General features: G+C 47.3%; 1 long non-coding RNA gene across 5 annotated transcripts in view; it reads left to right on the plus strand.

The window, feature by feature from the left end:
* The window catches only part of LOC139186445 (uncharacterized), a 173,996-nt gene that overhangs the window by 19,250 nt on the left and 131,063 nt on the right, over positions 1–23,683 (plus strand). For all 5 annotated transcript variants that reach the window (XR_011569998.1, XR_011569999.1, XR_011570001.1 and 2 more), the window contains exon 2: positions 18,116–18,277. This is a non-coding gene — a long non-coding RNA (uncharacterized lncRNA). The remainder of the gene's footprint in view (positions 1–18,115; positions 18,278–23,683) is intronic.

Here is a 23,683-nt window from a genome sequence, read left to right on the forward strand (position 1 = left end):
GAGATGCCTACCTTCCATAGGATGTGTGAGCATTACAACGGACCCATTCATGACATGAAAAAATTGCATGTGGCCAGCTTGCTACAACTCAAAAGGGCTTTCCTGCCATCACTGTCACTTTGAAGTGGCTGCCCAGCTCTAGCTGTATTTCCTAAGCTCACCTGGCATCTAGATGTCCTCAAGAGACTGGTCCTCACGGATGGGGTTGCGGCTGACATGTAATCTGTAGACAGCCACATCAAGAGGACCCTTGTCTCATGTCTCACAGTGTGTGATACTGCACTCCTGTATCAAGCCATGGGGTCTAGGTCCTCTCCCTTCCATCTGGGTGGACCGTGAGGCTTAGCAAACCAAGTCATACAAGGCAGTACAGCCTCTGTCCTATCCTATTGAGACACTCACCATGAGAACCCAGGAACCAGACAGCCCGGCAGCCACATGGAAATTTCAAGTATACAAGCTCTGGCTACAGCCACAGCTGACGTACCCATGGATGCTAGACTGCAACAGAGGAAGTGAGGTGGCCAACAACTGCGGCCCTCAGCCTCCAAGCCATCCCAGGAGACACCACACGGAGCAGAAACAAGCTGTCCCCACCAAGCCCTGTCCAAATTGCAAGTTCAAAATGAATGTTGTCACTGTTGTGAGCCAGTAAGTTTGGGGTGATTTGCTGCACATCAGTAAAGAACTGGAACAGGAATACAGGTGGAGATGATGTGTGTCATTTCCAATACAGGGCATTTGAGAACTCGGGGATGCCTTGTCTATATGCTGTCTCTGCCCAAGGCCCTGGAGACAGCTGGACCACAAGATGGGAGGAGCCAGGTGTCCTGACTGCCACATTGTTCAGTTCAGTTCAGTTCAGTAGCTCAGTCGTGTCTGACTCTTTGCGACCCCATGGACTGCAGCATGCCAGGCCTCCCTGTCCATCACCAACTCCCAGAGTTCACACAAACCCATGTCCATTGAGTCAGTGATGCCATCCAACCATCTCATCCTCTGTCATCCCCTTCTCCTCCTGCCCTCAATCTTTCCCAGCATCAGGGTCTTTTCAAACGAGTCAGCTCTTCACATCAGGTAGCCAAAGTATTGGAGTTTCAGCTTCAACATCAGTCCCTCCAATGAACACCCAGGGCTGATCTCCTTTAGGATGGACTGGTTGGATGTCCTTGCAGTCCAAGGGACTCGCAAGGGTCTTCTCCAACACCACAGTTGAAAAGCATCAGTTCTTAGGCACTCAGCCTTCTTCACAGTCCAACTCTCACATCCATACATGACTACTGGAAAAACCATAGCCTTGACTAGACGGACCTTTGTTGGCAAAGTAATGTCTCTGCTTTTGAATATGCTATCTAGGTTGGTCATAACTTTCCTTCCAAGGAGTAAGCGTCTTTTAATTTCATGGCTGCAGTCACCATCTGCAGTGATTTTGGAGCCCCCAAAAATAAAGTCTGACACTGTTTCCACTGTTTCCCCATCTGTTTCCCATGAAGTGATGGGACCAGATGCCATGATCTTCGTTTTCTGAATGTTGAGCTTTAAGCCAACTTTTTCACTTTCCTCTTTCACTTTCATCAAGAGGCTTCTTAGTTCCTCTTCACTTTCTGCCATAAGGGTGGTGTCATCCGCATATCTGAGGTTATTGATACTTCTCCCAGCAATCTTGATTGCAGCTTGTGCTTCTTCCAGCCCAGCGTTTCTCATGATGTACTCTGCATAAAAGTTAAATAAGCAGGGTGACAATATACAGCCTTGACATACTCCTTTTCCTGTTTGGAACCAGTCTGTTGTTCCATGTCCAGTTCTAACTGTTGCTTCCTGACCTGAATACAGATTTCTCAAGAGGCAGGTCAGGTGGTCTGGTATTCCCATCTCTTGAAGAATTTTCCACAGTTTATTGTGATCCACACAGTCAAAGGCTTTGGCATAGTCAATAAAGCAGAAATAGATGTTTTTCTGGAACTCTCTTGCTTTTTTGGAGGTTGGCAATTTGATCTCTTGTTCCTCTGCCTTTTCTAAAACCAGCTTGAACATCTGGCAGTTCACAGTTCACATATTGCTGAAGCCTGGCTTGAAGAATTTTGAGCATTACTTTACTAGTGTGTGAGATGAGTGCAATTGTGCGGTAGTTCCACACTGTGACATCACTCAAATACCTGCATCAAACTGATCAGGAGACAGAAATAAATTGTTGTATGAAGACATTAAAGCTTAAGAGTTTAATCTACAATTATCCTAACTCATTGATTTCAGTTTTTCTAAGCTGTCCCAAATCTTCCACACCTCTGTTTCCCCATTTGAGTAACACTGAGTGTTGTCACTTGGGTTTCTGTCCAGTTATCCGCACAACAATGCAGGAATCCTGTATATTATCAGAAGGGCAATACTGACAAACTTCAAATTTCCCGGGTGATGTTTAGGCAGAAGACAAGGGAAGGGCAGGACATCGCTGTTTCTACTCCTCTTCCTCAGCCAAGGGAAGCACCAGCCCCATAAACGGAGGGAAAGAACCACTGTGCTCCATAGAAGGAAACCCACACAGGTCAGCAGAGCGGCTTTTCAAGCTCTATTCTGGAGGCAGCCTTGGGTGGGTGAAGCTGAAAGTCACATGTGGCCCTTTAGGAATGAACTATATTGATGTCTTTGCCACAGTTCATTTTGCAGGGAGGTGATAGATCTCTGGGTAGATCTATCTTCCAGATAGATCTCCATGGGCTTTGGTGCCAGATAGAGGGCTAGGAAAATCAGGGGTTCAGAGCCTCACCTGCCCCCTCCCATAGTGTCCAACCCCTCCCCAGAGGCTCAGGAATCCAAGTCAAACGCTCATTTCTTACACTCTCCATTGACCGGACTTCCTACTTCCTTGGTTCTGAAGACTCGTAGGCCACCAAGCCCTCCCAGATAACAATGCAATGGCCTATAACATCCCTCAACTTGGGAACAGAGAAGTAGAGAATACTGGCTCGTGTTTATGTACAAACAGGAGTCAGTGCTACAGGAGATGGAGGATGGGCCTCTCAGCATTTTTGGATTCTGAGAGACCCCCCAAAGACCTGACTCTCTGCCTAGTATTAAAATTCACTTCCTCACCTGAAACACATCTGGAAAAATTGGAGAAATTCTGTTGGGGACCTCAGATTGTGTCCCTGATACCATGCTTGGGGAGTCTTGATATTAACTGTGGTTTTCCAGGAGGTAACTTTTTGAATGTTCAGCATAAAACATCAGTGCCCCTGACCTGAGACATGACCCATGCATCCTCCAGGCACCCAGGGACCTGCCCCACAACCGCTCGCAGCTTCCTTCTCGATGGTATCTTCACCTCTATTACTTATAGCTGCTGAAGCCTTCTCTGTTTCATTTTTATTTTTTCAAAACTGCCCAGGGAGCAACTGGGAATCCAAACCAAGATGAAAAAGCTTTAGGTGGAAAAGTGCAATAAAAATATTCTTGGTTCCTGTTTGCTATTTGAATTCCAGTAAGAACTCACTTTATCAGTGAATTTTGAATCCCCAGACCTAACAACTCCCTAGTATTATATTTTGGGGTGCGATCACAAAGGAATGTGGGGTTCACTGTGTGTTGCCAGCCCTGGAAGAGAATAAACACGATCACATGGCCTGTGGGAGAATTTTTGTTTTTTTTATGCTTCAGCAGGGACCCCCGGAGTGGAATTCTGCTTTTCACAGCTCATTGCTAAGTTGAGCAAACCTCTTCCTATGGGAACCTCAAGAATGTTAGAGATTCTCTCATCTAAAATGGTTCCAATCTTGGTTTAATCCCTTATCTCTTCACGAGCTGTTTTGGCTCAAGCTGTTTTGATTTCACAGAACGGCTGAGCCTCTGAGATCCCGGCTCCGGCCTCTTCTCTTCAGTGGGTCTCTTAGGGCCTCTAGGCTTAATGTCTTCAATGAAGATCTTGTGGGATAATGTTTCCAAATTTGTTTTCCAGAGCCTCAGCCCCTGGGAGCGGACTTGCCTGGGTTTTGTCAGTCTCTGCCGGGCTCCTCCTGCCTTCTTTCCACGTCCTCTCCCCTACTCCCCTCCCGCCTCCTCCAAGGGCTGCTCTCTCCCTGTTGGCTGCCTTCTCACTGCTGACTTCGGATAAACATACAGGCTTTTGCTGCCTGTGTTCACTGGGGAGACTCAGAGGTGCCAAAAGCCAACCGCCAGCTCTTGGCCTCCTGCATCTTTCACCAGCTCCTCACAGATCTGGAGGTTTTAAAGGCTTTGTCAGTCCTCAAAACCTCTTTTCACCATTTCCTGACTGTTAATGTCTTTGCTAAAGGTGACCCCTGTGGACCAGACTCTCTGTCTTAGTCCTGGAGCCGGACTGAGTGTGTTTTCCTTCTGTGTAGTGCTGGGATCAGAGGGTGAGCTCACTGAGACCCCAGGCTAGGAAAGACCATTCCTCACTTCTGGTGTGCTGGTCAGCCTAGAAAACACATAAGGATGGAGCAGGGGGTCTTTCTAGGTGGCCCACCCACCTCCAATGCTGCCCCCTCTGCTACTGCAGACCCAGGTCCTGTTTTCTACTCTCTGGATTGCTGAACAAGTAGGAACATTGGCCAGAAGCAGATGGGGCTGAGAACTTTGACAAATCCAGATTCCCTAACAAATCAGATAAGAGGAAGGTAACTCAGGGATGAAGTGCATTATGATCCAGGCCCAGTGCCGCCCAGGCATGCAGCTGGGTGATGACTTTATGCCATCAAGTTACAACCAGGTTTCAAATGTGAGCCTCCACACCCTGGCTGGTACACTTCTCCCCTAGAAGCATTGGTCTTGAAGTCATGTGGGAAAGGAAGGAGCCTTCTAGCAGTGTGTTTCCCAGAGGCAAATACTCATCCAGGTAGCTGGACTCCATTTAGAAGCACTTAGAAAATGAGGATTGCAGCTGGAGAAGGTGAAGGTTCACAGACACAAACTCTGGGCTCAAGGAGGCCCCACTCTAATCAGAAAGACCAATTGGGGAGCCTGGGCTGCTTCCACGCCTGGCCCCCAGCCCCTTCCTCCCTGAGAATATCTGGGCTGGGCCCTCAGGTTGTATTCTTTGGACACCAAGGATCATCTTGATGGTCCTTCAGGGAAAGGGAGTCCTAGAGTAAACACAGAACATGGCAGGAGGAGCAAGAGGGACCAGCTCACCCACCCAAAAGGGAGGAGAGAAGAGTGCAGAGAACCAGGGGAGTTAAGTCATTCATTCATTCATCCAAGAAATACTTATGGAGGGCCCAGGAAGTGCCAGCCACTCTTCTGGGTGCTGGGACTATGGAGGTGCACAAAACAGAGAAACAATCCCTCTTCTCATGGAGATGATGGACCTTGATCTCTGAATTGGGCCCAGCCTGAGAGAGGCAAAGGGTGTTCTAAAGACAGAGCCACAATGCGAGACGAGAGAGGCTTAGCTGATGGATGAGGACAGACTCTCCTGACCAGGGATGGAGGGCAGGGTACCAGATGGAGGCTCCCAGAGGCCAGGGCATCTGCAGAAGAGACAGAGAAGGAATACTGGGAGGAAGAGGAGGAGGAATGGAGGGGACAGGGAGGTTAAGATGCAGGCAGCAGAACACGCTGTGGATGACGAGGTTAGGGCTGTGACCACGGAAGATGTGTTGGACTGGAGTGAAGTTCATGGAGGAGCTGAGTGATCAGCCGGCAGGTGTCAAGAGTGACTGTCAGAGAAGTGAAATCCAGGGACCTGCCCATCACGGGAAAGGAAGTCCTACACCGCTGCCTTGGGTTTGCATCTTCTGCCTGTAAAGGGGCAAATTTGTTATCAGCTGAATAAAACCAACCATTATTACCACTTCAAGCATTTGGGGTTTGTTTTCTTGCTCTTCGAAAGGAAGTAACCACGGGTAGGTATGTGTGTATCTCAGCTTCCCTCTGAAAACCAAGCTGTTGCTGAGTTTACCTCACAAATTGCAATTCTTTCCTGTAACCAGTTTAGAATTGGCAGAAAGAAATTGCTGGAAAGTACCAGTTTATTCCCTGCTCCACTCCTCTACCTTAGGATGATGATTTTTTTGGTTAATATAGAAATTTCAGTCTTGATCTGAAATATCATACATATAAAATCCCCTGAAATAGACATGTTTGATCTTAGAGTTTGTTCTAAAAATAATACATTGATTAAGTTCTAGGCCCTTCCTTGTGTATTTGTCAAATTCTGGTTCTTATTTGCAATTTTGCATAATATAAAAGGGTCACATAACTTTCTGTTGGTTTTTTTGGTTAGGCATTGCTTTGCCTTACTTTAAAAATTTGATTACTGTTTTCAGATATCTTAAATTCTTTAAGGGAGTTGTGCTATTTGGGTAGATGAATAATTTTACTCAGTAGGCCTCAATAGAATATCTGTACTCAAAAGTGTTGACAAAGATGGGTGCATTTGTCACCTGTGTTACACTGAAAACAGAACACTCTCTCCCTCCCCCAGCCTTTCCACCAGGCTGGGCCTATTCAAGGAGATCAAGGCCCATTATCTCCAAGAGAACAGGGGTTGTTTATCTGTTTTGTGCACCACCATCGTCCCAGCCCTCAGAAGAGTGGCTGGCACATCACTGGCTCCTTACAAATATTTATCAGATGAATGAATGAATGACTGAACTCCCCTGGCTCTCTGCACCCTTCTCTCCTCCATTCTGGGTGGGCAAGCTGACCCTTGCCTTTCTTTGTTCTATAGAGAGAACCATGTTCTGTGTTCTCTCAGAAGACTCCCCCCGACCCTGAGTGAATATCAGGATGATTCCTGGTGTCTAAATAACACCCAGAGATTCTCAGTGAGGAACGGGTTGAGGGCTGGGTGGGGGAGCAGTCCAGGCTCCCTTGCTGGTCTTCCCGATAAGAGTGGGGCTTTGCGGAGCCCAGGACTGTGTCTATGAGTGCTCACCGGCTGTGGCCACCATTTCACGAGTGCTTATGTCTAAGGGTCTGCGTGCATGCGTACAAAGTCGCTTCAGTCATGTCCAACTCTTTGCAACCCTATGGACTATAGCTCACTAGGCCCCTCTGTCCATGGGATTTTCCAGGCAAGGAGTGGGTTGCTATTTCCTTCTCCAGGGAATCTTCCTGACCCAGGGATTGAACCTGTGTCTCTTACCTCTCCTGCACTGGCAGATCAGTTCTTTACCACTAGCACCATCTGGGAAGCCTGTCTAAGGGTCTCAGTTCAGTTCAGTTCAGTTCAGTTACTCAGTCGTGTCTGACACTTTGTGACCCCATGGACTGTAGCACGTCAGGCCTCCCTGTCCATCACCAACTCCCGGAGTTTACTGAGGGTCTGAGGGTCTGGCCCACAGCAAATGCTTATCAAGCACAGCTGATACAATGAGTATGACAATATTGACATCTATGGGTTTTTTCCTCACCCCGCACCCAGTGGCCCAGGAGCCTGCAACCTGTCCCCAAGTTCTGTTCACAACTTCTCCCAGACAGTAGGATTCACACTGTATGGGAACCAGCATTCTACCCTACAGACCGTGAGGCAATGGCACGCACATGGGAAACCAAATAATCTTGGGGAAATCTTGTCCCCACGATCTATATGATTTTCTGAAGAAAGAGCATATTTTGGAGAACAGAGCATTGGGTTTGAAGCCTGGGACTGTGCTTTGAGATCTGTCTTTCCTAGTGTGTGACGTAGTGCGGATTCACATAGCTTCCCTCAGTAGTCCCATATCTACAAAGAGGATACTAGGAATAGCCATCTCTAGGGTTTTTATTTGAATCATGTATGAATATAAACAATAACCCCCAAAATGATAAAATCAGAGCATAGTTGGGTTTCCATCATTGGTTGCTAATTAAGCTGTGTATTCCTTCCCTTACCTGTCACTGTCTATCCCCGATCTTCCCTGGCCCACACACACACAGCCCCTTGGTCACTTCACTGCATCTTCCAACAAAAGGAAATATAATAGACAGGCATTCTTATTTTAAATTTTTAATAAATTGTTTAATGGAAGTCATGGAAGGTTGTGTCTGCTTGGGTTGAAATGAGTCTGGGAGCTTGCTGCATCTCACTAAGTTCAGCACGCCTGCCCTGCAGTTTCCATGGAGAGAGGCTACCTGCGGAGCACACCTGTCTCCTGTCATGTCGCATCGTCATCTTATACTCACAGGTTTTCGCTTCAAAACACTTGCATCCTGCTATACTACATGACCCCTCTCATGTGGAGGAGTTTGCGGCACACACTCGTTCAGCTGCAAGTCTGTGCTCATGACTGCATCACCTCTGTGGCTTGGCACATAGATGCAAATAGCTTTGATGAGTTTCAGTCTCTTTGGATAGTAACAGTTGTGTCTGCCAAGGGAGGTTGGACTCGAGCTGAGACTAAACCAATTAGCAGCAAGAACGCCCCTGCCCTTCCAGGCTGCTCCCTCATGGATGGTTGAATTTGCAGCATGAACAGTCCTCACAGGGGCTGTGCCCTGTATTACCTGGGACCCTTAAAGCCCCACCTGGCTGCTGCCTCCTCTGGACAGGCCTCTGAGAGCCCTGGCCTGTCTAGGCTAAACCTCCCATGTCTGCTGTGAACTACTTTCAATGTGAGGGGCTCTTCCCATTGTTTCAGAGATTCCATCACTGTTGAATAGCTTGCTCACTCAGTCATGTGTGACTCTTTGTGACCCTATGGACTGTAGCCCACCAGGCTCCTCTGTCCATGGGGATTCTCTAGGCAAGAATACCGGAGTGGGTTGCCATGCCCTCATCCAGGGGATCTTCTCGACCTAGGGATTGAACCCACATCTCTTTATATCTCCTGTGTTAGCAGGAGGGTTTTTACCACTAGCGCCGCTCAGGAAGCCCATCACTGTTGACTGCTGGCTTCTAATTGTAGTTTCAACCAGTAAAGCAAAGTCAACTGTTTTTTTTTAATATTATTTCAATTATGTAATATTCTTTAAACTCTGAAACCTACTGTATATGTAAAAGCCCCCAATTTCAACTCAATGCTGAGCAGCTACACCAGCTGTCGACGCCTTCTGGGGGAGGGTTGGGGGAGGGTGTAAGCCAGCAGATAGGCTAGAGGGGAAAGGCCTGCTGCTTTGCCACCTCCAGATCCTCTGAGCTGCCTGGGCCTCAGAGCTGGAGCTCTGAGCACAATCTAGAGATGACTGGTTATCTCTTGTTTATCGGTGATCATTGAGTGGAAAATATTACTGGGTGGTGAACTGGCACAGCTTCAACTTGAAATGACTAAGCCTGCGTGAGTCACAGATGCTGCCAGATTTCAGGCACCATCCCCAGATTTGGGTTCTCAACACCTTGTTTAGGGTTCAGGATTCATCCAGGTAGGATGAAGGTTGCCTATCCCCACATCCTCCAGTAGCAAGGAGATGACCACCCTGAACACAGCATAGGCCTAGGACAAATTTGATACCCTGGGAAAGTGAGATTTTGCATCCTGTTCATCATTTGTGATAAAGACTTTTCATCCAATAAAGATGGGTGGCTTTGCCCCTTGCTCATAGCCAGACCTGAGTTTTGTCTGACGATGGGGAAGTTTATTCCTTTCCTCAGGCAGTCACTAAATCCCAACTCTGAAACCTCAGGAGATTTACCTTCAATCACCAGCAAATGATCTTTCTCTGCTTTTGTTTCCAAGGGGGCAGGATGGCTGCCATGTGGGGCGTTCTCTTTGTAATTAGCTAAAAGGCTCTGTGTCTGCCTGTCACGTATAAATTCATGCCCACTGTAACAGGCCAAGTAGAGAAATACTCAAGGCTAGGATTAGCACATCAAGAACCAGAGCTGGATCTTTACCATTAGTCACTGTCCTGACCAAGAAAAGAGACCCAGAATAAAAATCTGTGCATCACATAACATCAAGTAAGCAAAACAAAGGAAACACACTGTCACAGCTAAGGCGAGCTGCTTCTGCACTGACGGCTCCACTTTCTCTGCTGGAGGTGAGCTTGGTGCTGTAGGATCCATGGAGGTACACGGGCCAGCCTGGTGGAGGGAATGATAAAAGAGACCCTGAGTTGACTCTCACAGTTCAGTAGGATTTGGCTGTGAGGAGGGTGTGAGCTGACCATTCAGAGGGAGCTGGAAACATTAAACTCAAGAGGAGACAGGAACTCCGAGCAGTTCAGAGGGAGGGCGGTGGACTAGGATTCCAGAGAGGAAGGCCATCTGGATGGAAGGGTGTGACTTGCAAGTGAGACGTGCTAGAAGGATTTGAAGCAGAGGAACAACACGATCAGAAGCGCAGCTTATGAAGCTCACCCTGGTGGAGGAGTCTCAGGAGGGAAGAGAGGCAGCAGGAGAGCCAGGAACTAAGGGTGTTACCTTGGCATCCGGGCAGCAGAAGGAGACAGAATGGAAGAACAGAGAGATGACCAGTGAGATGCGGGGGTCATTGAGGTGACGGGCGGGAGGGTGCATTTGGCCTCAAAGACTTCTGGCTTCGGCATCTGGAAGAGTATCAGGCCGTTCATGGAGAAGCAGCCCATGGCGGGGAGCAGGTGGGTGCGATGGGGTTGGAGGGAGGATGGAGTGATGCCAAGCTCCACCGGAGGCGTGTTGCCCTGGAAGCGCCCAGTCCTTGGCTTCTGGTCACGTGCTGCGGTCAGGCACGCGATGCAGTTCCATGTGTGTCGGTAGTTGTGACACGCTCTGTGCCCCCGTGGAACCCCTTACCTGAGGGGACATAGAAGAACCGGGAAAACCAGTCAGCTCTTGTTGTTATAGTAGTTAGTCACTGTTGCTCTGACTCTTATGATCCCATAAACTGTAGCCAAACTCCTCTGTCCATAGAATTTCCCAGGCAAGAGTACCAGAGCCAGTTGCCTCCAGTATTCTTGACCTCCCTCCTCAGTATTTTCTTGACCTTCCCAACTCAGGGATTGAACTTGCATCTCCTGCATTGTCAGGTGGATTCTTTACCACTGACCCACCAGGGAAGCCCATCAGCTCTTAGTATTTTCTGAATCACATCCACGCAAAGGAAAATGTGAACGCAAAGCACACTGTGAAAATGCTATGTGTTACATGAGACTGAAAAGGCAACAACCTTCTTAATCCTAATCTAAAAAAACTATAATCATTTTTGTTCCATGAAGCAAAAACTAAAGGCCTGTTATAAATTCTGAAACAGCTGACTGGTGGTAATCAATTTTTGCTACATTAGTAAAAGCATCAAGATCCAGGTAGCCAACCAATAAATAATTAATAGTGCCTACTATGTGGAAAGGCATCTAGGAGATGCAAAGATGTGTGTGATAGACCACATCCTCAAAGAATTTGTAATTTTAATGGGCATTCATGAATACAAATAGCTATAGTTAAAGGTGTATATTTCACAAGAACTGCTAGTCAACTGTCAGCAAAACCCCAGATGGAGAGATTAACTCTGACAGGGGTGGTGAGAAACCATGAGGGGAATTAATAGGACTAAGTTCACTGGGGTTGAGGTGCTTTATGGACCTTTGAGCATGAGTAGGATTTCATTCTAAGTGCGACATAGGGTCTTTCTGCCTCCATGAAAGAAAAAGGTCACTATCAAGTGTCAAGTATATACATTAGGTCAAACCACATGAAACAGCCATTTTTACAGGTTAAAACATGGTTGAGGGGGTTCGCTGGTGGCTAGGTGGTAGAGAATCTGCTTGGCATTGCAGATTTGGGTTTGATCCCTGGTCCAGGAGGATCCCACATGCCATGGAGCAACTAAGCCTGTGCACCAGAACTATTGAGTCTGTGTTCTGGAGCTTGGGAGCAGCAACTATTGAAGTCCATGTGCCCTAGAGCCTGAGCTCTCCAACAAGGGAGGCCTCTGCAATGAGAAGTTCGCATATTGCAAGTAGAGAGTAGCCCCCACTTGCCACAACTAGAGAAAAGCCAGAGCAGTAATGAAGACCTAGCACATCCAAAAATAAAAATAATAAATAAAATCTAGTTTAAAAAAAAACAGTTGAATATTGGCAATCTCATGGAGCTCAATATTATCATACTGTTTGAACGGAGGCCTCAGTTCCAAAAATCTCAAACACTAGTTCTGGATCCCGAAGCCTGCTGATGAGGCTTTCCCTAGTGAGGTTCCAGCATCCTCTTGTCCTTTATATCCTGAGGGAGGCATTCCCAGGAGCCCAGTTATTTCACTGGAACAAATTCACTGGAGGCCTACAGACAATTTGGAAAGTTCACTGGTGGCATCTACCAGACTCTTGTGGACAATAAAGGATAATCAATACAATTAGGTCATGATCCTGATGGCAAATGTCCCTGGCAGGTCTTGCATCTGAAATTCTCACTAAAACCAAGGCTCTTAAGTTTCAACAGCTTCTAAGAAATCCACATTAATTCCCTGTTCAATCTTTTGTGCGGGAGATTAATCATGAGAACATCACCATCGTCCCAACTCTACTCTGCTAAAACTTGCCCAGGGTTGAAGAATTTGAGCTCAGACCTGCATCCGCAGGAGGGTCCTCTAAGGCCAGGCTGAGTCAGGCTTTTTGAACCACCCGTGCTTTTTGGAGCCAACTGATTTGATGTGGTCCACTGATGGAAACGCAATGATTCCCGGAAGTTGAGGTCATGAACTGGAGCATATTTTTAAAACTGTATTAGAAAACCATTTCAACATCCGGGTGGAGTTGAGAAAAACAACTTTTCTGATAAATAATTGAAGTAGTTACATTTAGGCCCTGCCCAGGATTGTGGATTCAACTACAGCATGAAGATGAAATTATTGTGCACAGCTCATTTAAATTCACCGCTCAGATGGCCTTGTTTCTTTTCTTTTTTTTTTTAAAAGAGACAGTGTCCTTCTGGAATTAGAAAGAAAATTACTCTGAGAAATTCAAAGATCCCACAAACATTTTCAGACGTTACTTCATTGGCCCCATAGCCCTTTCATGGCTCCTGTTTGGCTTTGTTCAGAAGCCAAGGTAAAGCACAGAGTTGAGCCAAGGTCACCCCAGCACTGGCCGAGATGTACCTCAAAGTGGTTGGTGCACAATGTGGTCATGACAAAGAGAAAACACTGCCTCAGCAGCTTGGATTAGCCACTGCGTTCCTTCTGTGAGCAAGAGAGAAAAAGGAAAATACAATTAGAGCTGATTTTAGTGGTTGGACAGCTTGGTGAATGGAGCCCGGGGTTCGTGGGGGCCCCCAGCCACCACCCCACGTGGGCTGGAAGAACAGTTGGGCCTTGGGTCAACACGTCAACAAGATCAGTCTGAGGTTCTGTTCCCAAGCCATGTTCCAGCTTCCTGCTTCTACTCACAAAGACACGAATCCCAAGGGGGCGAAGGCCTCTTCCAAGGTCATAAAGAGTTGGTGGCTTGCCAGTTCTCTTGGTTCCAAAGGCCTGGGTAAGGGGTGAGGGGGAAATTGAGTGGGTAGGGGAAGGAAGAGAAAAGGGGAAGAATGGAGACAGAGGGACAGAAGAAGAAGATGACGTGTTGGGAGAGGAGATGCTTTCATGTCCCTGGCAGTGGCCTGTGGCCTGCTGACCACCTGTGGGAACGAGCACCGTGGGAGGTGGCTCAGGACCCCCAGGAAGCAGGGACCTTGGTGCTGCCCCTGCAGGAATGGAAACACCAGGAACTGAGTGCCACCCCGCCCCAGGCCTGTGTGCACGGTACCTCCTGCAGGAAAGGTGTGGGGCCTCTGCTCTGTGTCCACTACCACAGCCAGGATTGCATGGGGCCCAGCCCTCCCTGCACCCACACACACCCTCCCATGGACACGTGTGTCACAAATGCCCACAGGGCCCCCTGGGTAGAGGAGCCCTGAGCCGGCAAAGCAGGGGGGTGTTCATCCTGGTCAACAAGGCAGCTGGGAGGGCAGTGACATCATCTTCTCCAACACCCTGGCCCCACACGTCCGTGACTTTCTGGGACTGAGTGCGGTTTTTAGAGGGAAAGGACAGTGTTTTGTTTCATATGTTTTTCAGTTGAGTGGCAGGTGGTGAAGGTTTTTTGGCCTGAACAGACCTGAAGGAATGGTAGACCCATCCTGAGCTTTATGCCAGAGAGGGCTGGAAGCGCTAGTGGAGGACCCCCGTGGGTGACGGATGAGGGGCCATCCAGGACCTGCAGGCAGCATGAAGCAGCAGAAGCAGCAGAGCCTCTGGCCTCACACTGCCCCCCACCCTTTGGAGTCACGGCAGCACTTCTCCTGCAGGCGTGAGAGACTTGAGGTTCACGTGCACATGATTGCAAAGGGGAAGTCCTCTGGGCGGGCATCGTGGTGCAGAGGGCCCTGCAAGGACATATTCGGTATTGCTTCGCTTATTAATTGTTTTTCCTAGTAGTTATTCAGTTGTATCCAACTCTTTGCGGCCCCGTGGATGATAGCCTGCCAGGCTCCTCTGTCCATAGGATTCCCCAGGACAGAGGAATTCTGGAGTGGGTTGCCATTTCCTTCTCCAGGGGATCTTCCTGATCCAGGCACTGAAGCCCAGCTTCCCGCACTGCAGGCAGATCTTTACTGTCTGAGCCACCAGGGAAGCCCTAAGTGACTCCCAAATAGGCCATGCTGTCCTAAGGTAGAGGGTCCTCTGATTGATGTCTCTTCTCTCTGGGGCTTCAGGGAGCTGTGCTGACAGCCCGGCTCCCCTCTGGGCTGAAGTACATCCAAGGTCTGGGCACGGGTTAAAATGAGGGCAAGAGACAGAACAGGAAGTCTGCACGCGCCTGGCAGGCAGGAAACAGGAGCTTATCTTCTGTTCCTCCTGACGCCCAGAGCAGGACCCACACGGAGGATGCAACAACCCAGATTGGTGGCTAGTTGGTGGGAAGAAAGGGTGAGCAGAATGGGCATGTTTCCTGGACGCCTGTCTTGTACACAGGGAATACCCTGCTGGTCACTACACCTTATCTGCCTCCCTTTCACAAAAGATGCACTGATCCCACTCTTGCCCCCCACTGTAAATTCTGAACTGACTTCCTAAGGATGTGTCAGATCTCAAAAAGAGAGAAAGAGGGCTTGGCTAAAGGAAGCTCCGCCATGCTCTCCTTTCATAGAACAAGCAGGAAGTGGAGTCAGAGACACAGTGTTTGGAAATAGATCAAGCAAAGTGAATGGCCTGGAAAATCACCTTCCATTTGCCTTCAGAGGCTATTAAGCATGAAAGGAAATTCCCAAAGGAAGTGAGGTATCTGTCCCTGCCCATCTCTGCAGACAGCCTAGATGCTCAGTGCTCTGGAATGATTCAGGTGGGTGGCCCCCGCGAGGGCAGGGAAAGAAAGAGGCCACCGCGTGCACTTCCTCCACCCATGGGCGGGCACCCCTCAGCCCTGAGTTTTGTTGTTCCAGCCAGACTTTATCAGGACAGAGACTGTATTGGAGCATCATTTTTCATGTAGTAGAAGTAACTTCATCAGCGTTACCAGAATCTTCCTGGTGCTTTGAAAATAATGTCCCAGCTTCTCCACACTTTCCAGGAATGAATGATATGAAGGAAGAGGTGCCTGCCTGTTAGGCCACCACCTGGATTGTGATATTTATGCCAAATGTTCCTCTGCAGCCCTGAATATCCCAGCTCCATTTTTGTGGCTCAGCATCTTGCCTGTTCATCTTACTTTGTCTCCGAGCTCTGATGACTGGGCAGTGCACCTATTAATCTTAAATGAAATCGAGTCTCCGCCACTTCCATTTGAAAAAGAAATCGCTTTGCCTATCCCATTTGATTCCACAGCATAAAATATGTATGATTCCTCTGGCCCCTCCACTCCCCTGGCTCCCATCGATTCTTTCAGTAGCACTGAGCACTCACTGGAGGGAAGTACTTCCTGTCCATCAGGGATGAGCCCAGGATGACAGCATCCCCAGGGGCCAGCTGCTCCTTGTCCGCTGGGTCTGCAGCAAAGCTCCTGCTGCTCCCACTGGGGGCTCTTGAGGGTTTCCAGGCCACTCTGCAGATCGCTGTCCCTGGGGCTCTGGGTCCTGACTTCGCTTCTTATTTCGTACATCTGCTACACACAAACACGATAGACATCTTCTGTGACTTCCTAAAGAACCCGCCTGCCAATGCAGGAGACATAAGAAGCTTGAGTTCCGTCTTTGGGTCAGGAAGATCCCCTGGAGAAGGGCATGACAACCCACTCCAGTATTCTTGCCTGGAGAATCTCAGGGACATGGTGGGCTACAATTCATTGGGTTGCAAAAGAGTTGGGCATGACTGAAGCGACTTGGTACACATACACATACATACTCTGTGACTCCAGGGACTGAGTCAGGGAACTGGGGGTGTGGCTGTTGAATCACGAGGGCTGGGATCACTAAGCCACTTGGCTCACCCCAGAGTGGTGGGTTCTGCCACAAGATAAAGCACCCACAGCACCCACATTGCTGTTCTTGAGCCTTCCTCCTGCCTTTCATAAGTAACTCCTGCTGGTCTTTGTACATTACTCCTGACTTCACTATAGGCCAACACATAGTAGGTGTTCAGTAAACCCTGAATGTGTGGGTTTATGCTCAGCATCCTCCACATTCTATTTTTGCATCTTCCTTGCATCCCAAGTGTTTTCCCTGAGAAAGAACACCTCTCTATCCTCCCCTAGCCAACACCATCAAAACATACCTGTCAGGTATCCCAAACTCTTGAACTCCTGCACTTTGCCAACTGTGTAATTAATTGCTGTGCAGTGGTTCAAAACAAGAGTTTTGGAGTAAAACAGACTTGGGTTCAAATCCTTGCTCTTAAAATATATCCAAGGAACCTGGGACAAGCTATGTAACCCCCTGAGCCCTTATCTAGGAAGCAAGGATAACAATAGTGACTAATCCAAGTTGTCACTCATATAGCAGAGATTTTATGAGATGTTGCAAGAAAAGAGGTCAGCCAAGCACATCCTACATGCCCAGGACATGTTGATTATTACAGCCACTGCTTTCTTGAGTTAATCCATGTAACCAGGGGACATTTGACCTTTACTGAACATCCCATAGGCTAACTGTGCCACAAGACTATGGGGACAGCACATAAGTTAGTGGTGAACATTTTATTCAGCCAGAGGGAGAGATTTGAGGGTAAGTGATACTCTGGACAGACACCTCTCAACCCCAGCAATGGAGTGTTAACCTCTTCCTGTCCTGACTGAGGAAAGCAAAAACCGGAAGCCCTGATACTGGGCTGAAAGGTAAACTGAGTTTGTCCAGCTCCTCCCTGTGGCAAGAAGGCAGGATGGGGAAGAGACAGAACAAATCGAAATCTGATTCTGAGTCAGTGGGGCCCATGTCAGTCATGAAGTTATTTTAAGTGGTGGCAACAGGAGTCGGGTTGGAGGTGGCTTTGTTGTATTCTCTGCCCTGAGAAAAGCTGGAGAACATAAAAGAAATAATTAAAAGTCACTCTGCCTAATCTGGTATATTCCCCTGAAAGCTCACCAACAAGGCTCTCATTTGCTGTACAAATGTCTACCGAGCTGAGATGGAGCCCTTCCCAGGGGGAACCCTGAGAGAGGCATTAGCTGTGCCCCTCGCCAATGTGAAACTTCTGGGTCCTCTGGGAAAGGGCTCAGCAAACAGAGTTGTTTAATGCAGCTTCATTTGCCCAAACAGTGTCAGCATGTTACTGCTTTAGAATGCATTCTGCAGGGCCAGGCTGGCACTTTCTCCATCTGTTTACATTTAGAATGGGACTCGCTGCCAAAGATTCGAGTTCCCTGGATTGTGGAATCCAGAAAGCACAAGCCAAAGGCTAGAAATAAAAACAAATTGAAAAACTACTCATAGCTTAGTTGGATTCACAAGGACCAGGAATTTCCCCCTAGAGCATTCAGTCCTAGAGAGGAGGGTCTTCATGGTAGAAAACCTGAGTGGGCTTCACAGGTTCCCTCCCCAAGTTTACTCCACCGCCATTGGCCCAGGACTCCTTCAGGTTGGCCAGGACGTGCTGAATTCTTCTTAGTTATCCCAGCCTGGTGTCTGGGCTTAAGAAACACTGATAGGTGGAGTGAATAAACGGATTACAGTCAGTTCTTTATGATGGTTTTCAAACATAGCTACAAATTCTTTGACAGTCCTCCATTGAGAAGAACATCAGTGCTCCCTCCCCTTGAATCTGGATGGGATTCTGACTGTTTCCACAGTCCTAGTTAAGCAGAAATGACACATGTGATTTCGAAGCCAAGCAGCTTTTGCCTTTGTTCCTAGAGCCACATGTGAGATGTCCAGCCACCCTGAGGCTGCCATGTTGGAGAAGCTGATGCAGTGACCACCTGAAGACATCTCAGCTGGACCTAGAGAGAGATGCACAGCCTGGCCCTAGACATCAGACATGTGACTGAAGACACCAGCTGAGGGTCCCAGGATCATGTAAGTTCCTTCCAGACTTCTGAATCTTCCCCACAGTAGAGCAGACCCAAACCACTCTATGCCCTATCTGAATCCCTGACCCACAGAAGCCAAAAGCATCATAAAACTGTGCTTGCTTGTTTCACACCATGAGGTTTTAGGGTATTTTGTACATGGCAGTAGATGAACATAACATTCTTCAAGACACAAGGCAGGAGGCTCGTGCTACACCATCCCTTCCCAGTTGGCAAAAATCCCTACAGTCAGGAAGTTGATTTTAAGAAAACTTAAATGGCCTCTTCAAAATGAAGCCCATAACTTCTTTATTTGACGTCCAGAGAGATGGGTAACAGCTGGTTCCCACTCACACTCTATCATAGGACTTTATATCCTTGAAGATATTAAGAAGCTTTTCAGGTTTTTCCTCTTTGGGTCAAATGCTCTGAAATCTTTGCAGATCCTTTCATCTTTCTTCATTTTACCTTGTATCTGTCATCCTCTGAAAACAGATGCCAACAGCTTTTTTAAAGAGATGGAGAACACCATCGTGAAATGAGAGACTTTGATCAAAATGACAATCCTTTTGGCATTTAAGGCACTTTATAACATACAAACCATTTTCACCTGTAGAATCCCCAGATTCCCATAACCACCCCTTGACATGAATGAGATGGACATTTATTCCTACTTCTTAAAGTTAGGCTCCTTTCTCAAATTTATACTTGCTGAGATGAGAATAGAAAACAAACCTCCTTAAGTTGCAAGTCTATGAATAAAGACAGGAAATGAAAAGAAGACGATCTTCTGCAGTGCTTAAATAGCAGATTATTTTCTCTTTAATTTTCATTGATTATAATTTTGTCTTTTCAATAAACAAAATCAGAACATTAAAAAAAAAGAAATTCTAGGTCTTTATAAAGTGTTTGAACAGTGTTGACCTATTTTGAACTAAGTCATTTTTAAACATGGGCTTCTCTGGTGGCTGAGTGGTAAAGAATCCATCTGCCAATGCAGGAGACACAGGTTCAATCTCTGGGTTGTGAAGATCCCCTGAAGGAGGGCATGGCAACCCAATCCAGTGTTCTTGCCTGGGAAATCCAATGGACAGAGGAACTTGGCAGGCTACAGTCCATGGGGTTGACTTAGCACGCATGCATGCATTTTAAACATAAATAACTCAAATTGTGGGCACAACAGAAAATTACATAGTAAATGATCTTCTCATTGCTGTCATTGATTTTCATTTTTATAGTTCTAGAAAAATGGTTGAAAATGTGTTATGGTCAGAGTTAGAAATATATTGCATACCACTGGAGTAGCCTAAAAAAATGTACATGTATTTGTCCAGTTACCAATTGCCAATGTATTCTATTACATAGATAATGTTAAGTATTAGGCCATGGAGAAGCAGCAGGATTTCATGGGTTCCATGTGACATCTGACATCTCCATCAACAAGGCACTTGAGTGAAATTCCCACTGTATTTAGTCCTATGCTCGCAATAGAATGTAGCAAGCAAGTCAGGACATAATGGCCTATGCCCCATGAAGTCAATTATGTGTTCACGCTTACTGTCAAGGTCAGACCTTTTGGAAGCCTTAATAAGGGCAACAGCTAGACAGGCTGTGTATGTCTATGTCCTGAATAGGGCAAAAGGAGGAGGAAGGTGTAAGTGATCAGAGAGAGGAGGGGTGAAGATGGAATAGAAGGTGGATGAAGCCAATTGTTATTCCTACTTAGTGACGTAAGGCTACATTCTCAGGATCACATCTAAAAAACAGGGTGAAGAGACCCAGTGGGACACTGTGCCATGTTGAGATGGCAACGATCACATGGTTCTCCGTAGTGCCCCTCAGACAGACCCAAGGAAACCTGATTCAAATCTCTGCTGGAGGGCTGGCAGGGAGATCAGAATCAGTATTCTATCAAGTCTTCCAGGCAGTGCTGAGCCACACAGAAATGAGTGGCTTGCCTGTCATCAACAACTCAAAAAAAAAAAAAAAAATCAACAGTAACAAAAAGTAATGTGAGTCTCAGAGAGGTTCTGCTCAAGGGCAACTAAAATAGTCACACTTGAACCTCTGACTCCGGAAGCAGAGTCTTTTCTTCATCACCTCAACCTGAGGGCAAGTCTTCACACTTCCCTGAACCTCAGCGTCCTTGTGCATAAAGTGAGCTAACCAGTTGGACTACATCAGCCTTGAGAGCTCTTTCATGTCTGATGTTTGGCGATGTCTTGAATGAAACAGTTGGCCGCATCCAAGTCACCGGGAATCAAGCTGCCATTTTGGATCAGAGAAACTTGTTCAGACTTTGGGCCAAATGGTCTTCTAGTGGTCTCTGAAGCCCCCAAGAGGGAGGACTAAGCCTGTGGCCCACATATATCGAGATCTAGTTGAGTTCTAGTTGGCATTGTATCCAACGGATCTTGCAAAAGCGATTGCCACCAGCAACCCAGGTGCAACGGAAAGGATGTGGGTACAAACCCTTCAGACTTGGGTGTGTCGCTTTAGACCAGGCCAGAGCCATCAAAGCATCAGGCTCTCCTCCACCCTTTCCGACTGCCCTGAGACTGGCACAGTGCTTAGTAAGAGCGAAAGTAACACTTGACTATCTGGGGGCCAACAGTCTTTTCTAGGTGGTTGAAAAATGTGCCAGACAGAGCTACCACCAGAGAGAGAAACTTCATAGCCCAAAACAGAAACTTCTGCTACCTGGGGTGCCAGCATCCAGGCCTGGCCCTGTGTTCCACTGGACTACATTGCAACAAGTGATAAGTGTACATTTACCAGCAAGATTTGACTACAAATCCTTATTTTAATCTGTCATTCCGAAATACGTAACGGCACTTACTTAGGCCAGAAAGCCTTCTTTTGCCTAACCGTGCTTTAGAGATAAATTGGCAATGAGAGGAGCCTGCACTGGTGGGCACTCTTTGTCAGCTGATTCCACTTATCAATTTATCAGTGCCATTCTGCAAGAAATAGTCTCCACTTTAGAGATGACACTTCGTACATAAGAGGGAAGCTTTCAGTCTTACTCGGCTGCCAGCCTATTACATAAGAGAATGTGTCACCCAGCCTCAAATAAAGCAGAAAGGCTGTGTATGTAGGTGACACCAAAGCCAACATGTGCTTAGCCAAAAAGTGATTCAATGCCTTCAGAATGTGGCTTTACAGAATGAGATTCTGTAGGAGTCAGGGGTCGAAAGTGGGAGAGTGCGAGAGAGAGAGCTGACAGCTTCCTAGCTCAGGGCAAGCTGTTCTCAGTTACATAAGAGCAGGGAGGAGACACTGAAGGATGAAAACTCTCTTACCCTTAATCGCGCGAATCAGTTACACTCTTTGACTTGACTATATGTGTCTGTTTCCCATCCCCTTCTGACTCCTTCCTTGGGCTGCAGAATGGGCTTAATTAGCTGGTTTGGTCATCAGTTATCAACTGTAACTGAGATAAATGGCAGTTAGGGGGTGGTGGGGAAAGGGGTCCCATCTGTAAAGTCTCAGTGACTCTCCAAACCAGACAATTAATCAGGAGCAAAGGAAGCCAGACTTCCTTGGTGGTCCAGAGGCTAAGGCTTCATGCCCCTGACGCAGGGAGCCTGAGTTCAATCCCTGGTCACGGAATACCATGTGCCACAACTAAAACTAAGACCTGATGCAGCCAACTAAATAAAAATAAATATTTTCTTTAGAAAAAACAAAGAGCAAAGGAAGACCATGGGTGGTTTTCATTCAAAGACAGCAAAGCAGTCTTTTTGAGAATGCCTCAGCATTATGCAGAAACCCTGAGGTATTTTCTAGGTCTGTCTGGCTCTGGACTGAAGGACTTATGCCATGTATTAATAGTCTCTCTGGATCAATCTTTTGAAAAGCAAGGCTAATACATGTCTTCTGCAGAAAAGTACTGGTGAGGAATAATAATGAATTATTAAGAAGCCCTTTCCAGCATCAAAGTGGTGATGTAGCAATAATGAGCTTTGACCAGAAGCCATCTGTTTCGTGGGGTAGATGCTTTAATTGCTCCTGTTCGTCATTAAACTGGTGCTGGAGTTGCAGGAGGGCCGAGGTGAGAGCTTAGGTGGTCTTGTGAGGCGGTCGAGCGTGGGCTTTTGCAGACGTGCAACACTGCCCTCTATCGGCAACAGGCGTATTCACACGCCTCTGAAGCCGACCAGCCCTCCATCCACAGCTGGGCGGCTGTCCCTCGCAGCGGAGGTCGAAGGAGGTGGGGGGCGCTGGTGTGCAATCCCCCGTGACCAGCCCACGGCAGCGGAGGGCTCCTGCTTCACAGAGTGTGGTGCGTGTCCATTAGAAAGCTGCTGAGCAGAAGTCTTATTCCTTGGGATTTTAAAGAGCCACATTTCTCAGTATTTGACATCAATGGGACATTTAGCAAATGGAGTGCCAGATGGAGCTCCTGGCTCTATTTTCTGTAAGACACTTGAGAGTCAGAACCCTCTGGATGTTTACATTCGGTGGGCTTGCTCCGGGGAGGGCTGGCCATGGCTCAGTGGACGCTGGGCATTCTGCAGCGGCCTGCCGAATCAGGGGAGGTCTAGGGTGCCTATGATGCTGTGGAAAAAAGCGTGGTCGTTATTGACTCCAACATGCAGACACTTACTTCTCTTACAGTGCCTGACTTTCTGTAAGCCACCGCAAAAAGGCAAATGATAATTGATTACCACCTTCATAAGCCTCCAAAAGGGCCAGCATCAGTGCCCCCATTTCACAGATCAGAAAACTGAGGCTCAGGATGGAGAAGGACTTGCTCTCAGTTCATGGTACATGTGATCAGAACCACACAAACACAGGAAAGTGATTACATCTCAGGCGTCTCTTGAAGCTCAGCAGTGCTCTCCCACCCCCGCTTTATACATGACCACGTGTTCATATAGAAATTATCTTGGTGATTTGGTGTTAATCATAATTCACAGTCATGTGAATCACAGCCCAGGATTATAGTCCTTTGAAACTGCTTTATTAATCACTGTATTTGTGAAGGCTTAAAGAAAAATCTCAGTGGTGATATTCTGAGAGCCTTTTATAAGCTCAAAGTTGTCTTGTAATTATAGCGAAGAGACTGAGCCCATCAACAACGATTCTCTGAGAATGAACGTCTGGATTTCTTCTTCCCCTGCTGTTGCCAGGGTCTGTATTCAGGCTGGTAGATGTCAGGTAGCTTTATTAAAGAGGTATGATACCGCATGGCTATGGTTCTTTGTCCTTTGCAGCGACTATTTAAAATTCTAGAACCATGATTCATCCCAGAGGAGTTTTCACTCATATTGTACAATGACCAGAAAGAGTTTGGGACTCAGAGTGTTGTGAAGCGGGCATGGCCCCGTCCTTCTGAAGTTTGCATGCTGCTATTTTTACAGATGTTCTCCTGGGCTCCCACCTTAATTCAGGTCAGGAGAGTTACTGG

This window comes from Bos indicus, chromosome 13, assembly GCF_029378745.1.
Source record: "Bos indicus isolate NIAB-ARS_2022 breed Sahiwal x Tharparkar chromosome 13, NIAB-ARS_B.indTharparkar_mat_pri_1.0, whole genome shotgun sequence".
NCBI classification, from domain to species: domain Eukaryota; kingdom Metazoa; phylum Chordata; class Mammalia; order Artiodactyla; family Bovidae; genus Bos; species Bos indicus.